Source organism: Coregonus lavaretus, assembly GCF_964263955.1.
Source record: "Coregonus lavaretus genome assembly, chromosome: 11".
Taxonomy (NCBI): Eukaryota; Metazoa; Chordata; class Actinopteri; order Salmoniformes; family Salmonidae; genus Coregonus; species Coregonus lavaretus.
Genome location: NC_139998.1, coordinates 54,174,748 through 54,196,453, shown reverse-complemented (window position 1 = coordinate 54,196,453; position 21,706 = coordinate 54,174,748).

Here is a 21,706-nt window from a genome sequence, read left to right as displayed (position 1 = left end):
CGTGTCATCATAGGCTAAAGAGAAGCCTATTCTCCTGCAGTGTGTGGATTTACACAGCAACATAGCAGACACATTGGAAGGGGAAGGACACAAAATCCAATATCATACACTTCTTCCTTAGTATTCTTAAAAGTTGTCAGATAGCTGTGAGAGCTATGAGTGGATAGTGGACCCATGCATCCCCCCCCAAAAAATGGTCCTCTGTAGCTCAATTGGTAGAGCATGGCGCTTGTAACGCCAGGGTAGTGGGTTCGATCCCCGGGACCACCCATATGTAAAAATGTATGCACGCATGACTGTAAGTCGCTTTGGATAAAAGCGTCTGCTAAATGGCATATTATTATACCATATCATCATTATCATAACTTTGCTTTAACTCAGTGGGGAAGTAGAACACCCGGGTTAGTGTATGTGTATTATGTTGTCAGGTGATTGTCTTTGTCTTAAAGCCTTCCCATTTTGGGGAGAGAAGCTTCTTGGAGGTGATCTAATGATGCCATTGAATCGCTGTCATTGAGTTGCTCACTGTACAAGACAATCAGTCACTGAAAATGAAATCTGTATTTCATTTCACGTATGTTGATATTTGATTGGCTATTTGCTGTCTTTTGAAAATAAGTCATTTAAAAAATAAATATATCTGTTTTATGAAGCACTTGTAGACATTCATTGGTTTTCAAAATCACATTTTCAGCAGAACAGATACATACTTTCACAATATGACATCAAATAAAATCAAAATCAAGTAAGTGATGTAAATGAATGGCAAAAGGCTCCAGCCACCCAAGTCATATACTGTTCTCTCTGCCAGCCACCCAAGTCATAGACTGTTCTCTCTGCCAGCCACCCTAGTAATAAACTGTTCTCTCTGCCAGCCACCTGAGTCATAGACTGTTCTCTCTGCCAGCCACCCGAGTCAGACTGTTCTCTCTGCCAGCCACCCGAGTCATAGACTGTTCTCTCTGCCAGCCACCCAAGTCATAGACTGTTCTCTCTGCTACCGCACGGCAAACGGTACCGGAGCGTCAAGTCTGGGACCAAAAGGCTCCTGAACAGCTTCTACCCCCAAGCCATAAGACTGCTGAACAGTTAATCAAATGGCTACCTGGACTATTTACATTAACCCCCTTTATTATTTATATAATTATTTTGCACTGGCTCTATGCACACTCATTAGACTCTACCCACACACACTACACTGACACTCCAACACATACACACACACTACAAACTCTCACACACAAAACACATACACACATGTCTATTGATGCCACACACACGCTCACACACAGACAGACTTTCACACTTCACATATGCTGCTGCTACTCTGTTTGTTCTATATCCTGATTTCCTAGTCCCTTTTACCCCTGCCCACATGTACATACTGTATTACCTCAATTACCTCGTACCCCTGCACATTGACTCGGTACTGGTACTCCTCGTATATAACCTTGTTATTGTTATTTTTATTATGTTACTATTCTTACTTTTTAACTCTGCGTTGTTGGTTAAGAGCTCGTAATAAAGCATTTTACAGTAAAGTCTACACCTGTTGTATTCGGCGCATGTGACCAATATGATTTTATTTGAACAAATGAATGCTCTTGTTGTTTAATGAGGAATTTAACTAAATAATTTGTCTTTCCTTGAAGATTTAAATGGGTTGGAAAAGCCTTTTAGTGATGGCTCTACACATTCTGGTGAGAAGGGAGGGTTTGCGACTCTTGTCTTCAACTGGGAAGGACGATGCAATGTCATAATTTCCCTCTGGAGCCAAGCAGCCATGAGAATCTGTCATCGACTCTGCAAAGAAAGACCATCCAGTATGGGTGAGTGCAGTATGTCATGGGTAACAATTCAGAGGAGAGTACAATGTCCTTCCAAAATGAATTAGTTGAATGGTAAAGTGATAATGTCTTCGTCTTGACTGAGCAGCAACCTAAACAGCAGCAGGGCTTACCTGTAAAGTATACATTAGGGGAAGTGTTCTGAGGCTGGTGCTCCGTAGACTCTTGAGGACAGAGGTCCTTGCTAACTTCCTTGGAACCCTGGTTGGTGGGAAAAGGCACATAACTGAACATTTCTATATATCTTAAAGTACAGTATATCAATCTGCTAAATGACTAAAATGTAAATGTAAATGTAATTGCAAAGAAGCAGTGCAATGCTATGACCCAAAGAATCATATATCTCATAAAAGTCAACAGCAGTGTTATTCATGAAAGATGCATGTGTACTATACCTTTGTGTTAAAGATGGGGATCTGCTCTCCAGTCATGCTGGTGGTATCCCTTACCAAATTCAACACGCCTTCTACAATGTCACTGGTGGCCATGCTGGTACCGGACTCAAAAGAACATTTAGCAGTGGCTTTCTTGATCATTTGAAGAATGATGCAAGTAGAGGTGCTTGGATTGTTCTGGACTAAAACATCAAAGTTTATATTTTCATACTCATCTGACCCCTGTTTTAGGAAGCCCCTCACTGTCTCTTCAGCAAATATCTGGAGAAGCTGAGAGGAGAGCTTCCTGGATACGGCGCATTGTTCCTGTCCCCATTTCAGCCTTGAAAGAATGGAGTCAGAATAACTTTTGGCTGCTTCCAATGTTAGGACCTGTGGAGTGCTGTGGCTGTCCTGAATGGCTATCACTTTATCCACCAATTCATGACTGAAAATGTGGATGGTCCAAGTGGAAATAATTTTTCTCAATTTCCTAACAGCAGATCGGAGGTCGTCAGAATGAGAAGCATCCTGTCCATCTTCCTGTGTGTTCTCAACACTTTCCACCATTTTGTCCACTACCACCCCAGCAGCTTGCCTGACTTTGTCCACAAAGGGCGGGGGAAGTAAGTCCTCTGTGTGAAAGAAGTCCTCAATGATCGTGTTTCTTATAATGGGACATTCACTCGGAGCAGGCAACTCAGTGGGGATGGGAGTACCGGGCAAAGCAAAGTTCCATTCTGACTGCCTTGATTTTGAAGTAGGTGTTGGAGAGATGGAGGAGCGTGAAGAAGAGGGCTTTCTTGTCTTTTGGCTGTCAGCACTCCTACAGCGGATCGTGCCAATATCCTCCAGCATGGATCCTGAGAGCTCAATGGTCGTTAAGACCTTTTCTGAAGACTTGATTTTAGGTAGTAATTCATGCGGAATATCCACACAGGCATCTTTTCCACCAGGTGTAACACTGCTCTGGTTGACCTCAAGATGGCCGAGACTAGCTCTTTGTGATGCAGAACTGCTTTCATTTGTAAACATTTTGATTGAACCAAGTGTTGTGTCTGATCTTTGAAGATCTTTTCTGAGAAACTCCTTAATCTTACTTTGCAGACTGTGGTAGATGTTACGAGCAACAGACCAGATCCTTTTCTCAGAAACCTGTCCAGTGGTGAGCAGGGAGGTGCCAGATACCATGTCAGATGATTGGGTGTTCTGGTGGAGCTCCTGCAGGTCTTTCACCATGGTTTGTATAATATCAGTAGAGACGGTGGATGTAGATACAGACTGGAGGTGCTTATCTGTTTTACCTTCCTCCACAATGTTAAATGAGAGGACCTCACTCACTCCTTTCTCAGCTTTGGTTTGGAACTCATGACTTGAGAGTTTCTGGAGGCTCTTTGCTGAAAGACTATGGGAAGATGCAATGCCTTTGGAGGTTGTCATGCTGCCACCTGGACTTACTGGAGAGGTTCGCTCAAGAGAATCTTGGAGACGTTCAAACATGTCTTCACATGGTGTTGGGGACCTTGACAAGGACATGTCCTTCAGCTGAGACAGAACACCACCTACAAACACGTTGACCGCAAGGGACATATCAGATATTTTCTTTCCTACTGTGGAGGAGAAAGGTTCATTTGATATCTCGTCCTCGCATGAGGTCAAGATTGTTGAAATGACCTCTTTGGTACTATTGGTCATTAGAGCCTCGTCTATTTCAGTCCAGAGAAGTTTTGAACTCTCGCTGACACCCCTGTGTAGAGCCACTTCATGGTTCAAACTGGGAAAGTGAGGCACACTCTTTCTAGCTTGCCTCGAGTCCTGGCTTGCCAAACCAAGGTACTCCTCTGTCCCAAGATGTCCAGAGTCCTCTGTGGGTGTACGGCTGGACATTCTGCTCTGCATGTCTGACCTCCGCCGGTGAATGGTGAAGTCCTTTAATGTCTTGTTGATGTTCTTATACAAACTAGTGGTAGCAGACCAGATCCTGCTCTGTAGCTTTTGTGCATTTTCCAAGAGGTCAGGTTCTCTCTGCTCTACCTCTGAGGGTTGTGCCAAGTTCTGCAGGTCTTTCACAAATGTGTCAATGATGTCAAAGGCAGCAGAATCCGCACAAATATCCTTTGACCATGTGCACTGGTTTTGAATGGAACCAGAACTGGACACTACAGAATAAGCAGGCTGTGCACTAGTTAAGCTACTAGTGGACTTTTTAACTAGGAACTCACTCACTGCTTGAGTGGCGTTTCTCTTGAATTCCTCACTTGAGAGTTTTTTAATACAATCAGACAGACTGGTCAAAGAAGCTGTGGCCTTGCTGCCGATGATGTCCTCAATTTCAGAGGGGAACTCACATACTATTGGTGATGGGGTCCTGGAATGGGAGATATCCTCAAGCTGAGCCAGAACACCTTCTACAAATTGTTCTCTCTCAATAGAGAAGTCTGATCCTTTTTCTCCAAAAGTGGACAGGTGGTCCTCGTTTGACATCTCAGTGTTGTACAAGACCAGAAGCTCTGAGATGACTTCTTTGGTGCAAGTTGTTAGAAGGAGCTTGTTTTCCTCTGAGTCAGTTTGTGCCCAAATAAGTTTTGAGCTTTCACTTATGCCCCTCCGTAGAGTAACTTCACCAGTGGACTCTGGCAACTGAGGCTCACTCTTGCTAGGCCTATATCTTCTGTCCAGGCATTGAAGAGGAACTGTCTCCTTACACTCAGCATGTGTGGTGTTGTCATCAGATGTGACAGTGCTCTTCAGGGCAAATCTCTGAAGCTTGCTGAAATAATCCTTCAAGTTGTTTTGGATGCTGTGGTAGATGTGAAAAGCAGCAGACCAGCCACTCTTCTGTTGGGGACTCTCTTCAGACTCGGCCAAGGACTTCATATCTGACACGAAAGCCTTAACAACTACTGAAGCTGCTGAGCCCACTGGGTGAATTGACTCTGTCTTTACAATGCCAGACAATGTTTGACTTGCTACAGCACCTGTTAACTCGGACTGAACGACTGAACTAGGAAAGCTCAAACTACTGACTTTTTTGAAAATAACTCCACTCACTGCTTGCATTGCTGATGTTTGAAACTCCCGGCTAGATAGTTTTTGGATGCTCTTAGACATGAGCGTGCAGGAGGATCCAGATTCACTAATATTGTGGCTGCTCTCGTATTTCCTTATCAGGGCATCAAGATCGTCAATGAAGCCACCATGCGATGCCAAAAACGTGATCTTCTCCATCAGATCTCCCAACAAATCCTGTTCGTTCTCGTCAACAAAAACCACCATTGTGTCAGAGATGGTGGTCATGACCTGCCCTGTTAGACTCTTGCTCTCTTGGTCAACTTTTTCAAGTTTAGCTGCGAGGTCTCTCACCATGCCCTCAGTCCCCTTGGTCTGTGAGTCTCCCCTTACAGGTGTCACTAGAGAGGTTTGGCGTGTGGAGACACTCTTAATGGCCACTGAAACGGCCGACTTGACATCTTTAACCACTTCTGCCATTACAGCAGGGGTTAGCGTCAGAGAGCCTGTGCTTCCAGATGGAGAATCAGATACGCATGCCAGTTTGGAGAGAGACCGTTGCAAGCTGTCCTGCACACAGGTGACGAGGGTTTCCTTTGAGAGACCTAAAAGGACTTCTAGCGACTCAGAGTTGGTTGTCTTCTTCTGCACCTCAGACAGAGAGGTTTGAGACCTTGAACAAAACACAGAAATCATCACAGTCAAACAAATAATATGTAAGGCTGTGATGCACGTTGAGTGTGTCAAACACATCTGCACCATTGAAAACAATGGGGGAAATGCTGCTGTTGCTCTGGGAAAAAACCTTAGTGAGATCCCAACCTAACTGCTTAATTTCTAAAGCCAAATAAAATGTTTTTTGTATAAGTAATTTGTATTGAAACTGGCTTAGTAGATGGCAATATCTATCCTCTAAAAAATCAAAATTGCTATAAACTTAAAATACTGTTTAAGGACAATCATAAATACAAGGCAGTATTGAAGAATGGTTAAAGGGACATTTCTAAATGTTTCAACTTCAGATTCATTATCTCCAGCACCACCACTACATCATGTTTTGTAGTAAAAAAGGTAGAGGAAGATAAGTGTTTCCAATGACATCATCAACCAATTAGTAGACAATTAGTAGGCAATGCCTCCTCATAATTGGTTCAAATCAAACGATGCACACCGATGATGTCATTAGAAACTAGAGCTGAGCGATTAACCAAAATGTTAGTTATTTTTTGGTTTTTAAAACAACTAATTGACCGACGTCGGTTCAATTATTTGAATCCATTATTATTATTAATTTTTTTTGTGAGCGCGATGTGCAGTTTCTGTAGAGATAAATCAGATCAAGCACGAACTGTGCGATGTAGTAGGGAGTTGTAGTTTCCAACAGGCCAATATTCTACATAGTTTAGCGCAGAAAACATGGTAATTAACTACAATGACCATAATCCATTGCTCGCCCGCTTACTTGTCCACTCTGTGTGGAGCAGATATGGAGTCCTCATTGACTGAGACGAAGAGACGAGAGAATGCGTGAGAGCGATAAAAAAGCAGTTGCTTTGCGAGGTTTCTCTACCTGGAAATACATTATCTAAGTGATTGATAGTTGGTATTCAGCAGTCATAAAATTATGCCTTATTTATTTTGAAGAACTACTAAAATTGTGATTTTGGCAGACAGGATAGGCAGCAGCTCTATGTACAGTGGGGAGAACAAGTATTTGATACACTGTCGATTTTGCAGGTTTTCCTACTTACAAAGCATGTAGAGGTCTGTAATTTTTATCATAGGTACACTTCAACTCTGAGAGACGGAATCTAAAACAAAAATCCAGAAAATCACAATGATTTTTAAGTAATTAATTTTATTGCATGACATAAGTATTTTTATACATCAGAAAAGCAGAATTTAATATTTGGTACAGAAACATTTGTTTGCAATTACAGAGATCATACGTTTCCCTGTAGGTCTTGACCAGGTTTGCACACACTGCAGCAGGGATTTTGGCCCACTCCTCCATACAGACCTTCTCCAGATCCTTCAGGTTTCGGGGCTGTCGCTGGGCAATACGGACTTTCAGCTCCCTCCAAATATTTTCTATTGGGTTCAGGTCTGGAGACTGACTAGGCCACTCCAGGACCTTGAGATGCTTCTTACGGAGCCACTCCTTAGTTGCCCTGGCTGTGTGTTTCGGGTCGTTGTCATGCTGGAAGACCCAGCCACGACCCATCTTCAATGCTCTTACTGAGGGAAGGAGGTTGTTGGCCAAGATCTCGCGATACATGGCCCCATCCATCCTCCCCTCAATACGGTGCAGTCGTCCTGTCCCCTTTGCAGAAAAGCATCCCCAAAGAATGATGTTTCCACCTCCATGCTTCACGGTTGGGATGGTGTTCTTGGGGTTGTACTCATCCTTCTTCCTCCAAACACGGCGAGTGGAGTTTAGACCAAAAAGCTTTATTTTTGTCTCATCAGACCACATTACCTTCTCCCATTCCTCCTCTGGATCATCCAGATGGTCATTGGCAAACTTCAGACGGGCCTGGACATGCGCTGGCTTGAGCAGGGGGACCTTCCGTGCGCTGCAGGATTTTAATCCATGACGGCGTAGTGTGTTACTAATGGTATTCTTTGAGACTGTGGTCCCAGCTCTCTTCAGGTCATTGACCAGGTCCTGCCGTGTAGTTCTGGGCTGATCCCTCACCTTCCTCATGATCATTGATGCCCCACGAGGTGAGATCTTGCATGGAGCCCCAGACCGAGGGTGATTGACCGTCATCTTGAACTTCTTCCATTTTCTAATAATTGCGCCAACAGTTGTTACCTTCTCACCAAGCTGCTTGCCTATTGTCCTGTAGCCCATCCCAGCCTTGTGCAGGTCTACAATTGTATCCCTGATGTCCTTACACAGCTCTCTGGTCTTGGCCATTGTGGAGAGGTTGGAGTCTGTTTGATTGAGTGTGTGGACAGGTGTCTTTTATACAGGTAACGAGTTCAAACAGGTGCAGTTAATACAGGTAATGAGTGGAGAACAGGAGGGCTTCTTAAAGAAAAACTAACAGGTCTGTTAGAGCCGGAATTCTTACTGGTTGGTAGGTGATCAAATACTTATGTCATGCAATAAAATGCAAATTAATTACTTAAAAATCATACAATGTGATTTTCTGGATTTTTGTTTTAGATTCCGTCTCTCACAGTTGTCTGTAATTTTTATCATAGGTACACTTCCTCTACATGCTTTGTAAGTATCAAATACTTGTTCTCCCCACTGTAGATGAGATGATGACTTGGAATGAAATAATAAAGTCATCAAATAAGTAAAGTAAACGATGGTTAATAAGTGATAAGCAGTGATGGACAGTCACTACCATCATGGGACTTTTACTAATTGTTTTATTCTGTGTTGTTACAGCATTCAACCCACATAATGAATAGTGCACTTAATGTCCCCCCAAACAAATTACATTGAAAACGTGATTATTTTTCAATATTCGAATCGAAACCACCTCAAAATCGCTCAGCACTATTGGAAACACTTATCTCCCTCTATCTTTTTTACTACAAAACATAGAAACGCGCAATTTACACATAGGTTGATGTTGGGGTGATGCTGGAGATGAATATGAAGTTCCCTTTAAGAACATACCTCATGGCCCCCATGGGCAGGTAGCTTCCGCTGCCCAGACTGCGTATCTCCTTAGTCAGGTAAATCTCCTTGAACTTCAATTGTTGTGATTCCTGCTGTTCTTCCTCTTCTTGCTCCATACAGTTGGAGGAAGGGTAGGGAGTCGGGATGCGAAAGCTAGTGGAAGACTTTCGACTGCCTCGCCTCTTAGGTACACCAGCCTCAGTAAATCTCACACGGGACTTGGTGTTAGCCTTATCGTCCTCCAGACTGGTGACTGATGCTGTGAGAGAGCTCTGTGACAATGGAGAGGTGGCAGCATCTTGGATGCCCAGTAGTTCGTAAAGGCCTGGGATGATGATCTGCATCAGCTTGTCCGATAAAAACTGGACGATCCTCAGACACAAGCCGGCAAGCTGTTGTTTTGTCAGCTGTATTCCAGAAACAGAAGAAGGGTTTAAAATGTTGCATAGTGCGTCTTTCAAAAGCTTATGAACAAGGTTAAATATTCGGCAGAGTTTTCATGGTAATCTGATTAAATTGTCAGTAACATGATCTTACCGGGTCAAACATGCCCTCACGAATCCCCCTCCATTGCCTGAAAACAATATTGTTAGAAATGTTGTCAGGATCAGGATGTGTTAGAAATGTTGTCAGGATCAGGATGCGTGGCAGAATTGTTTTTATTTAAATATTTGCCTGATGGTGAAGTTACATTCGCTTTGTGTCAATTGTTTTGACAACATTACAATGTGAAAACCTTTCTAGCACTGAAAAAATGTAGTTGATTAGTCAGTTTCTAATATGACCCTATTTCCTTTAAGGTGTGATAGTACCAAAGAAAACAGAACATACTCCTCAGTTAGGTTTTGAAGGAAGTCCATAAGTGTCAGATCTTCCACACTGTTGCGCTTCCCCTCTTCTGTGGATTCCACAGTGCTGAGATTGCTCTGCTCCTGGTAGAAATTAAATTATGTTGCAAATAATGGCACTATCAGAGTCAAACTTAACATACAACAAATATCATATGAAATAATGATGAACCGTTAGTTAGAGAGTGGAGGAGCATTGGCAACGTTGGACAAATTAAACAACTGCAACACAACAGGGATGGTTGTGGCACTTCAACATTGCCAATGACGGCATCAATATAACATTGGATTGATTTAATGTTGCAATATGAAATGACAAGGACAACTTACCATCTCATTGACAGCTTCAGAGGGCAGGGTGTCATCCCCCACACAGACAGGCAGGTCTGGAGGCTGGGACAAGGCTCTATGGTCATAGCCAGGAGAGAATAGAAACAGCATCAGAGCAATCCCAATGGCAGGATCTAACCACTGGCTTGTTAAAGACTCACTTAGTAGTTAATACATGGCCACAAATAATGAGTGGTTCAAATAGATCTGCTCGGTTGATAGGCCTTACAAATGACTCCAAGAATGACGTCTGACCTGCCCCATAACAAGTGGTATCTTATTAGTTTTTCTCTCTTATCTCCACACAACAATCTTACTGGATAGAAGGTGAGTGGCCTTACCTGAGTGTCTCAGTATCAGAAACATCATAGTCTTGTTGTTCTTTGTCCTCCAGGGACATCTCAGCTACAGTCCGGGATGATCTCTCAAGCTAAAAAAAAAAGTGACTGTATGTGAAGTGAACCATTTCCCACTGGGCAAAAACTGGTTGAATCAACGTTGTTTCCACATCATGTCAACCTTTTGTATTTCAACATGTTTGTTTTTCCAACTTCCCAAAGTCAGCAAACATCCATAGTTTAGAGATTGAATACAGTGTAGGCCTATAAAAATATCACCCAGGATCAAACACAAGCAGTCTATAAGGTATATCTTATTACAGTTTAGGCCTACCTTTTATTTTCTTCCATCTGGCAATATCATTTTAAGGGATGGAATCTATTTTGTTCCGTTTTTTTATGCTAGTATTATTATTACTGTATGAAAATACATCTGTAGAGTAGAAGTATTAGCTACTTTCTGAAGGACAGCCAAGCTGACGGACAATTTAGAACCTACAGACATTATGACATAATTGGAACGCATGTAGGTGTCACAAACGCCTTGTGGCCACATGTTATTTTAGGGAGTGGCTCCGGGTCCGTGACCGGATCTTTTATTTCCGATGCTAAGTATCCGTGAGTGCGAAAATTCTCGCGGGAAGTTGGGAGTTGCGGATACCGGATTAGATACATACCGGTAGTTAAATGCCAAAAATATGATATTCGCAATGTCTTTAAGCAAAAAACAAACAAACATCAAAAAACAAAAACAAACATCAAAAAACAAACAAACATCAATAGCCACTACAATGTCGAAACATGATTTTGTCATGAGTTCAGTACCATTTGCTTGATTGTGTGGATCCACGACTACGGTATATCGAAAATTAGCTAGCTAGCTAACGCATGCTAGCGACGCTAGTCAGAATAGACTGCTACATGATAAGCAGCTCGCGTTAGCGAATTAGCTACCTAGCTAGCCAGCCCAAACTGTCTAGTCCAACTGAAACCGATGCAACCCTGCTGGCAAATAAGGGCTAGCTAGATGACAGTGAGGTCCCTATGAGATTCAAGGCTTTAATAAGTGCTATCGTGCAGAAATAGCAAATAAAATACTGGTTGATGAGCTAGCTAAGTTAGCTAGCAAGGCAGATATGACCGTTACCAGTGTGCATGCACAAATGCATGACGACACATTGTATCGAAATCAAGAAGGCATGCAGAAATGACTGCCTCTGGGACGGGATCGCCCCACCTAGCTAGATAGTAGAAGGGTACAAGAACGCCGGTACACAGATGCATAGCTCATACAATTATATTTTGTTATAGTCAATGACAATACATGTTGCAAAGTAAATACCTACGTCAAATATATCTAATTACATGCTAGTGCATAAAATCTCTAGTTGTGTTTTTTTGCATAGGAAAGGGGACTCAAGCGGGGATACACATTTATGATAACTAATAACCGAGGATTTAAAAAACCCGGTGACCACTAGATGTCCTCGTATACCCATATTTAGATCAAATGTGCTTGATTTTTCATCAGTACTATGTGAATGACAAGCCAATTGAATCTATTTTGGGGTAGTTTAATAATCTTTATACTCAGCAGGTAGAGGCCTAGGTACTTCAGATCACTTGTCTCCATGAAGGGTTTCATGTGAGCTTGGTTGCATCCCCCGTCTTATTAAAGTGTAAGAAGGCATTTGATATCACAAAGTATGCGGTATTTCCATTTCTCCTGGATTGCCATTTCTCATTTAGTTAGCCCCGCCTCACCCCAGAAATGCAAATCAGTTGTCAAATCAGTATACAGAGAAAATACATAGATATATGTATGAATAATAATAATAAAATAATAATAATAATAATGTATGTGTCTAACAGATCCGTAAGTGTTCTCCAAAATGTCCCAGATATGTTAATATACAAATCATATGCAATGTTGACATAGAGGACAGAGAAAAGCAGACCCGATATAATCTGTGACGCTTTTAAGGTGTACATTAGAGGAATGATAAACTCATACTCTGCTAAAATGTAATCGGAGTTAGAAATTAAAATTAAAGAAAAATAAATCACTATCTTAGAAAAAGCCCATAAAAAATATTTACAAGGTAAAGAAGAAAACCACATTTCTGAATTAAAGCAGGAACATGACCTTTTACTTTTGAAGAGAGCCGACAACTACAGGTTAAACAAAAAATAAAGCATACTAATTAATGGCAAATAAACCTGGTAAACATCTCGCAGCGAATACACGCCAAACCAGTCATCATTTTAAAAGATAAAGATACAAATGAGGTAATTAGAAACAACAACATGTTTAATGACAATTTTAAAAGTTTCTATGAAAATCTATATAATGCAGAATTAAACAACAGTTGGACCGTTCCTACAGCCTTCTGAGACTCAACAACCGTGAAGCAATTATCAGCAGACCAAAAATAATCACTAAAAACAGAGATCGCCCAAAAATAAATATTAGACACAGTTAAAACATTGAAAAGCAACAGGAATGGACAGCTTTCCCATATAATTATTTTTAACATTTTGGGACAAAGTAGCACCCCTATTTACACAAATACACGTCACTCAATTCAGTGCTTCCTCCTTCCATGTATCAAACAGTTATTTCAGTTATCTTAAAACCAGGAAAATCGGGAGACGCATAAGTTTAATAAATTGTGACAATAAAATTTAAAATAGACACTTACAAACAAGTACAAGAACATGTTTCAGTTTAATACAATGTGCTAAAAAACAAGATATAGATTTATCAATAATTGCTGTTGATGCTGAAAAGGCTTTCAACTGTCTTGAATGGCATTTTCTATTCAAAACTTTGGAAGCTTTCAACTTTCCAGCTGAAAGAATACATTTAATAAAAATAGTATATACATTTTCAATCTGATGAAATTGCTTTAGAAAGGGGCACAAGACAGGGATGTCCCCCTTCCTGTTTGCACTGGCAATTGAACCGCTTGCAGAAAGAATTAGACAGGGCCTAAACGTAACAGCTACCAGTATTGGTAAACCTGAATATAAACTAAACTTATTTGCAGATGATCTCCTGATATACCTGACCAATACTGAAAACTCAATGCCCCCCTTGCTAAAAATATTTTCTGAATACTCTAAAATAATGGCAATAGGAAAAATAAAAATAATAACTCCCTATCTACAGCAGTACTTTAACAAAAATATAAAATACTTAGGATGCTTAATAAGTGACAACAAACAACAAAAATATAAAGATAACTTCATCCCATTACTCAACAACATATTATATAAACAGATCTAATTAAATGGACAATCTTCCATTAAATCTCACAGGTAGAATAAACCTCTTGGCTCCCAAAGTTGTTACATTTATTCTCTGTTATACCAATCACCCCATCCGAAGGCATTCTTAAAAAAAAAAAAAAAAGTATACTAGGTCATAACAGACTTTATATGGGCAAATAAAACTCATAGAATAAAAAGGAAAATTTTTACATCTTCCTAGGTCTGAGGGGGATTTTAACCTTCCAGACTTGGAATTGTATCAACTCGCCAAGGCTTTTACTTGCAACATATAGTTAAATGAGCATGCTCATCCCCAGAATATTTTTAAGTGTCTATTTTCAAAGGATAAAGCTAAGAACATTAACAACTTCACAGTTAAGAACACTATAACAATATCTATGGGTATACGATGACACCTAGTGGTCGTGTGGTTGATTTGTCCCTAACCATAATTTTTATCTCCAGTTGCTGTTCACAGTTTGTTGTGATCTGGCAGTGGTAATAGAGCTCCAGAGTTGCTCTGTGGAGACGGGAGAACCTTCCAGAAGGACAACCATCTCTGCAGCACTCCACCAATCAGGCCTTTATGGTAGACTGGTCAGACGGAAGCCACTCCTCAGTAAAAGGAACATGACAGCCCGCTTGGAGTTTGCCAAAAGGCACCTAAAGACTCTCAGACCAAAATTCTCTGGTCTGATGAAACCAAGATTGAACTCTTTGGCCTGAATACCAAGCGTCACTTCTGGAGGAAACCTGGCACCAACCCTACGGTGAAGCATGGTGGTGGCAGCATCATGCTGTGGGGAAAATTTTCAGCGGCAGGGACTGGGAGACTAGTCAGGATCGAGGGAAAGATGAACGGAGCAAAGTACAGAGAGATCTGTAATGAAAATCTACTCCAGAGCGCTCAGGACCTCAGACTGGGGCTCTGGAGTAAGAGTTCATTGCGCCGACGAAGATGGCGGCCTCACGACTAGCTTTTAGGAAACTTTGCGGTATTTTGTTTTTTTATGCATAATTTTTTACATTATTAGCTCAGAAAGTGTTTTGTATCATTACATACAGCCGGGAAAAACTATTGGATATCAGAGCGGCGGTAACTCACCAGCATTACGACATCCTTTTAAGCTCTACCTTACCTGTCACCCTAGACCCACTTCAATTTGCTTACCGCCCCAATAGATCCACAGACGATGCAATCGCCATCACACTGCACACTGCCCTATCCCATCTGGACAAGAGGAATACCTATGTAAGAATGCTGTTCATTGACTATAGCTCAGCATTCAACACCATAGTACCCTACAAGCTCATCATTAAGCTTGAGGCCCTGGGTCTGAAAACCGCCCTGTGCAACTGGGTCCTGGACTTCCTTGCTGAGCGGCCTTTCAGGTTATGTCGATATAGGACTCATTTTACTGTGGATATAAATACTTTTGTACCCGTTTCCTCCAGCATCTTCACAAGTTCCTTTGCTGTTGTTCTTGGATTGATTTGCACTTTTCACACCAAAGTACGTTCATCTCTAGGAGACAGAACGCGTCTCCTTCCTGAGCGGTATGATGGCTGCGTGGTCCCATGGTGTTTAAACTTGCGTACTATTGTTTGTACAGATGAACGTGGTACCTTCAGGCATTTGGAAATTGCTCACAAGGATGAACCAGACTTGTGGAGGTCTACACATTTTTTTCTGAGGTCTTGGCTGATTTCTTTTGATTTTCCCATGATGTCAAGCAAAGAGGCACTGAGTTTGAAGGTAGGCCTTGAAATACATCCACAGGTACACCTCCAATTGACTCACATGATGTCAATTAGCCTATCAGAAGCTTCTAAAGCCATGACATCATTTTCTGGAATTTTCCAAGCTGTTTGAAGGCAAAGTCAATTTAGTGTATGTAAACTTCTGACCCACTGGAATTGTGATACAGTGAATTATAAGTGAAATAATCTGTCTGTAAACAATTGTTGGAAAAATTACTTGTGTCGTGCACAAAGTAGATGGCCTAACCGACTTGCCAAAACTATAGTTTGTTAACAAGAAATTTGTGGAGTGGTTGAAAAACGAGTTTTAATGACTCCAATCTAAGTGTATGTAAACTTCCGACTTCAACTGAATATGTTCATGAGAATCCAGGGTTCCCCCATGGGTTCCCCAAATGCACCGAAGCATTCTATAAGGTGCTGTATATCTCATTACAGTTTAGACCTACCTCATTATTTTCTTCCATCTGGCAATATCATTTTAAGAGAAAATACACACATGCGTTTGTAACCCAATTAACTCCCTAGTTTTATTCACAGTTTATAGTAAAGTCTGCCTCAAAGTAGCCTATGTGAAAAAGAGCGCCATCGTGTGGTGGTCTCCGAAAGAGCTGTCGGTTTAGATTATAGGTACAACTGTCCCAGCGCCACGGTTAGAAGATGTAAACAGGGATATAATTCACACTTTATTTACATAAACCAAACAGACACACACACACACGGCAAACAGGAAGAGGATAGTAGTGGTAGTGAATAAGTGGTTTTAATGTCAGTTACTCACTAACACTTGGTTAGGAAGTCCAGGGTGGATGATTGTCCATGTGTCAGTTACTCACTAACACTTGGTTAGGAAGTCCAGGGTGGATGATTGTCCATGTGTCAGTTACTCACTAACACTTGGTTAGGAAGTCCAGGGTGGGTGATTGTCCATGTGTCAGTTACTCACTAACACTTGGTTAGGAAGTCCAGGGTGGGTGATTGTCCATGTGTCAGTTACTCACTAACACTTGGTTAGGAAGTCCAGGGTGGATGATTGTCCATGTGTCAGTTACTCACTAACACTTGGTTAGGAAGTCCAGGGTGGGTGATTGTCCATGTGTCAGTTACTCACTAACACTTGGTTAGGAAGTCCAGGGTGGGTGATTGTCCATGTGTCAGTTACTCACTAACACTTGGTTAGGAAGTCCAGGGTGGGTGATTGTCCATGTGGAATGTTCAGAAATTAGTTGAGGTGGTGCAGAGTTCTTATAACCTGTTTCTCTGCAACCCTAACTTCAACTAAAGAAACAGGCAGGAATGGGGTCTGTTACCCCACCAGATAGGCCTGTGATTGGCTGACCCCTGTCAGTTGGCGGATAGGGAGGATGCGCCATGGGATGGGCTGTAATCCCGAGGGGTTCGTGCTGATTGTACGGAGATTATGACAGCCGGTTAAATGGCGTCCCTTGACAAGGCGAGAACAAGACGTATGTCAGAAGAAGTGCAGTATTATCATAAGGAGACATATACTTGGAATACGGAGGAGGAATGGAGGGAAAAAGAGAGGCAGAGGAGGTCTAAGAGAGAGAGGGAGGAAGAGGGTAAGCTTGAGTCGGTTAAAAATGGTGGAAAAAAGGGAGATGGTTTAAAAAGAAGAATGGTAGAAAGTGTAAACAGAGTGAGTTGAAGACAGGGGGAGAAATGGAATTGAATGAGGGCCAAGTATCGGAGGTGGTAGGAGTGGTGAAGTTCTCGGAGCCCGAGGCTTGCACTGAGGGTCAGGATAAAGATGAGTCTGTGACAGTAGGAGTGAAGTTTTTGGGAAAAGTGGACCCTTGCCTTTTGGCTGATCCATTTGTGGTTTCAGGGTGGGTAAAAACAGAGTTGGGTGCTGTGGAATCGGTGAGGGTAACCAGAAGTGGTCTAGTGATAATTGTTTGTGTTTCTGCTGGTCAGAGGGAGCAGGTGCTCCATGTTAAACGAATGGGGGCAAGAGAAGTGAATTGATTTGCTCTCAAGAAAAGGGCGCCATTGAAAGGAGTGATTACTGGGGTAGCGGTAAATGTGAAAGCTGACCAACTGAAGGGGAAGATTCCCGGTGTTTCTGATGCTAGTCGTTTGGTGCGACGCAGACAGGGATGGCGTGAGTGGAGAAACAGAAGAGTCATTGTCTGTTCTTTTGAGATTTTATGTTGAGTCTTTGCCCGACAAAGTGATGTTAGGATATATAAGTTATTCTGTACTAGCTTTTGTGCCGAATACATTACGTTGTTACAGGTGTCAAGCTTATGGGCATGTGGCAGCAGTGTGTAGGAGGGAGGTTCCAAGGTGTGAGAAGTGTGCAGAAGGGCATGAGACAAAGGAATGTGTAGCATTAGGGAAAGTAGTGGTATGTGTTAATTGTAGGGGTGGCCATGGGGCTGTGGATCAGAAATATCTGGTGCGAGACAGGCAGGTTGAGGTATCCAGGGTTAGAGCAGTGCAGAAGTTGTCATATGCGGAGGTAGTGACGAAAGTAGAGGAAGATGGGTCAAGGGGGAGGGATCCTGAGAGGAATTGTGTGAGTAGTAGATCTGTACCAGTACAGAGGGATACATCAACAAGTGATATATGTTTCAGTAAGATTGGATTTTTGGCATTTATAGCAATGGCTATCAACTGTACTGCAGGGATGGAACGTAAGTCGCAGAAAATACAGGTTGTGGTGGCAGCTGCAGAGAGGTATTTGGGTGTGTGAGACTTGACATCAGAAGAGTTACAGGGTGTGTTAAGTGGTGGTTTCCCATCCTTTCAGGCTGTTGGCCTGAGGTAGGACTAAATAGATTTAAATGGAGTATGGGATATATTTTTTTTGTGAGTGTATTGTTAGATAGTAGGGTATTAGTTATTTTCTTTTTTTTAAAGCAAAGTATAAGGGAGTAATACTCCAGTCTAGTAGGTGGCGGTAATGCAACATTTATTGGATTCCAACCGCTGTTGAACCTCATCGGAGATGAAGACCCCTGTCAGCTGACTTGATCGGCAGAGTTGCGGAACGTTCCAGGAGCAGAGTGTCTGTAAACAATAGAAAGCCCAACCCCCCAGTACCTCTAATCTCTTCAGGGTAATAAAGGGTCCTAAAGTTGTGTCTCTGAAAGAGGGTAAAGGGCCTGGCGTCCCAGCCGAAACAGCTCGGAAGAGTTTGTGCATATATTATGGCGACATTTTGGGACGTTTTTGTTCGTTTTGGACTTCGGTGAGGGTTTCTTCGGGTGTTCGGGCACACAACATTTTTTATGCAGGAAAGCCGAAGTTCGGATCTGAAGTGTACGCCCCTTCGTTGGTAATTGGTCAACAGTAGGGATTCTTCAATAAAGTATTTGTTGTCATTCAAGAAGCGACGACTCGTTTTCATGAAAAAAATGTCATTGAGAAATACTGCACCAAACATAGTTAGATGTAAAATTGCGCGACTAAGATCTCCTTGGCAAAAAAGTCAAAATTAATGACAGATTTATGGAGTTATCTTAGATTAATTCTGACTTTTGAGATAGTGTATACTGGCTACGGCGTCTCAAAATTGACAAACGACGTACTCATGGGCAACTGTAAAGGTTTTTCTACTGTATGCATGTCATAAAACGGGAATTCCGTGACACTTTATGACACCACAAAGGTATGAGATCACTGGAGTATCACTTTAAAAACAATGTCCAAAGCGAAACAAAGTTATTGTTCTATGCATTAGACTTTAAAGATGGCTGCCATCTTGCGTGCTCTGACCCAACTTTGCTATTTTCTGATTATTTTTGCATTAATCTTTACTTTTTTTGGACAAAATATATTTGTTCTAGTTGACTTTATTTAATTTGTTATAGTACTACAAATATTGATTACTGCATTGTTGGGAAAGAGCAAGCAAGGAAGGCATTTCACTGTACTTGATCAGGTGACAATAGAAACTTGATCATACCACAGGAGGTTGGTGGTACCTTAATTGGGGAGGATGGGCTCGTGGTAATGGCTGGAGCGGAATCTGTGGAATGGTATCAAATACGTCAAACACATTGTTTCCATGTGTTTGGTGACATTCCATTTACTCCATTTCGTCCATTATTATGAGCCGTTCAGCCCCTCAGCAGCCTCCTGTGGATCACAGCCACGCATCACCTCAAATCACAAGCCTATAACAGGCTGTATGTAGGCCCATGTGTTTAGTTATGTTGTCAGTTTTATGGACATAGCCTAGGCCTATGTGACAAGAAATTCAGAATTCTTACATTTGACCAACAGGCGCATATGATAGCCCACCTTTTATCTAGCATGGTCATGTTTTCTTTCTCTTGAAATATGATTAATAAGAGCTGAATTCTCCCTTGCCTATCACCTTCAAGACAGGATCATGCATGAACTTTGCCTGCTTCAACTCAGTGGGGCAAGTAGGAGGATTTGAATCCTGTCTTGTGGCGAGTAGTAGGACACGGGTACGCCGTCCATAAATTGGAGAATTTAGCAGTTTTCAAACACCTGAAACAGCTTTTTTTTCTGAAATCTAGAGCCATAATCATTACGCTTAATTCTATGCTTAATTCTATGCATATCTAAGCATACCTCTTAAGCTCTCTGTATCCTCCTGACTGGTGGTTCTTTGTTTAAAGAAACTAAATATTCTTCTCTGCATTTCTGCTAAAATCTGAAAGGAATGTGTCTTATTCAGTACATTTAGTTTGCTTGCTTTTCTAAAGTTTTCCAACCTTGTAAGCAGGCATGCCAGCGAAGATAGTTGGACAAGCTTGCTACTTGTGCTTGATTGATAGCTTGAAATGGCTTCTTTGTAGCTAGTTTTGAGGTTTGGAGATTGGGAACCTATCTGGGCTAGCTAAAGCCAACTTCATAAAATTGCTAGGTGTCTAGTTTAGTTTATTAGGATCCCCATGAACTACTGCACGTGCAGCAGCTACTCTTCCTGGAGTCCACATTTTTAGTCATTTAGCAGACGCTCTTATCCAGAGCGACTTACAGTTAGTGAGTGCATACATTCATAAAACGTACAAATACATGACAAAGTACAGAACAGTAATAGACAAGAACAACATGAGATATTACATTAAATTAAAAATCTAAATAAAATAAGAGTAAAGACAGCAAGAGACAACAAAAATACTATTTACACTCCATTCATATTCAAATTCTTATATACAGTACAGTTAAATTAGATATTTAGAAATCTGTTTTTTAAAGCTTAACTTGCTTTTTTGCCTGAGGAACCTCTGGTGGCAGAGCATTCCATGATGACCAGGGACAGATTAAGAAATCATACAGCCCATGGCTTGTTAAAAAAAAATATATATAAAAAATTAAGCCATAGGCTACTCACAGTGATAGCCTATCTCAAGATGAGCTACAGTACTTTGAAAAACAGTGCTGCTGTTAGCTACAAATTGGGAGTTCTTGAGAAAAAAATGGTTTCTATTGGTTCTACAGACAGATTAGTCTTCTCTTTTCAGCAGTAGGCATTTGCTTTCCAAACTGTACGTTTTGTATTTTGAAATCTACAAAAGGTAAACAGACAGCCGCAACCAACCATATAAATATAATCCATAGATGGCAGTTCCCATTCAAGACAGGACTGGCATCCATTGCTAGCGTACCTATGAGTTTACAGTCAAATTGCCAGGGTAAGAGGTTACAAAACCCTTCTATGGATTATACAGTATGTGTATGACCACATCGCAACAAGCTGTAGCCTATATTTGGCACACATTCTGGCCAAACTTTAGGCATACCAGTAACTGCCAAAATAAAGGAAACACTTTATTAAACAAGGGATACAAAGTATAGTATATGTTATGGTGTGGGGTGCATTTTCATGGCACGGTTTAAATCCACTTGTAGAATCTATGCCAAGGTGCATTGAAGCTGTTCTGGCAGCTCGTGGTGGCGCAACGCTCTTTTAAGACACTTTATGTTGGTGTTAACTTAATTTTGGCAGATACCTGTATGTGCTTGTGATAAAAGTTAATCCACTGTTATTTTGTATAAACTATTGATCCTCTGTGGCAAAATTATGCTCTCTGGTGTATTTTGAACATTGAGAGCGGGCTACTGTGGTTGGATAAAAAAAAAATACATTGTTTTGCCTCTTGGGCCCCCTACGGGCTTGGGCTCAGCCCCTGACTCACACAATTGACCAGTCACATTTATTTATTATGCAGTTTATAAGAATTTGTGTATTAATCAGTTACCCAATCAAGGCAGGGCCCCCCAGTTATTCACGTGGGCCCCCTACCATGTATGTCTGTTTGAAGTGTAGACAAATCTCAGG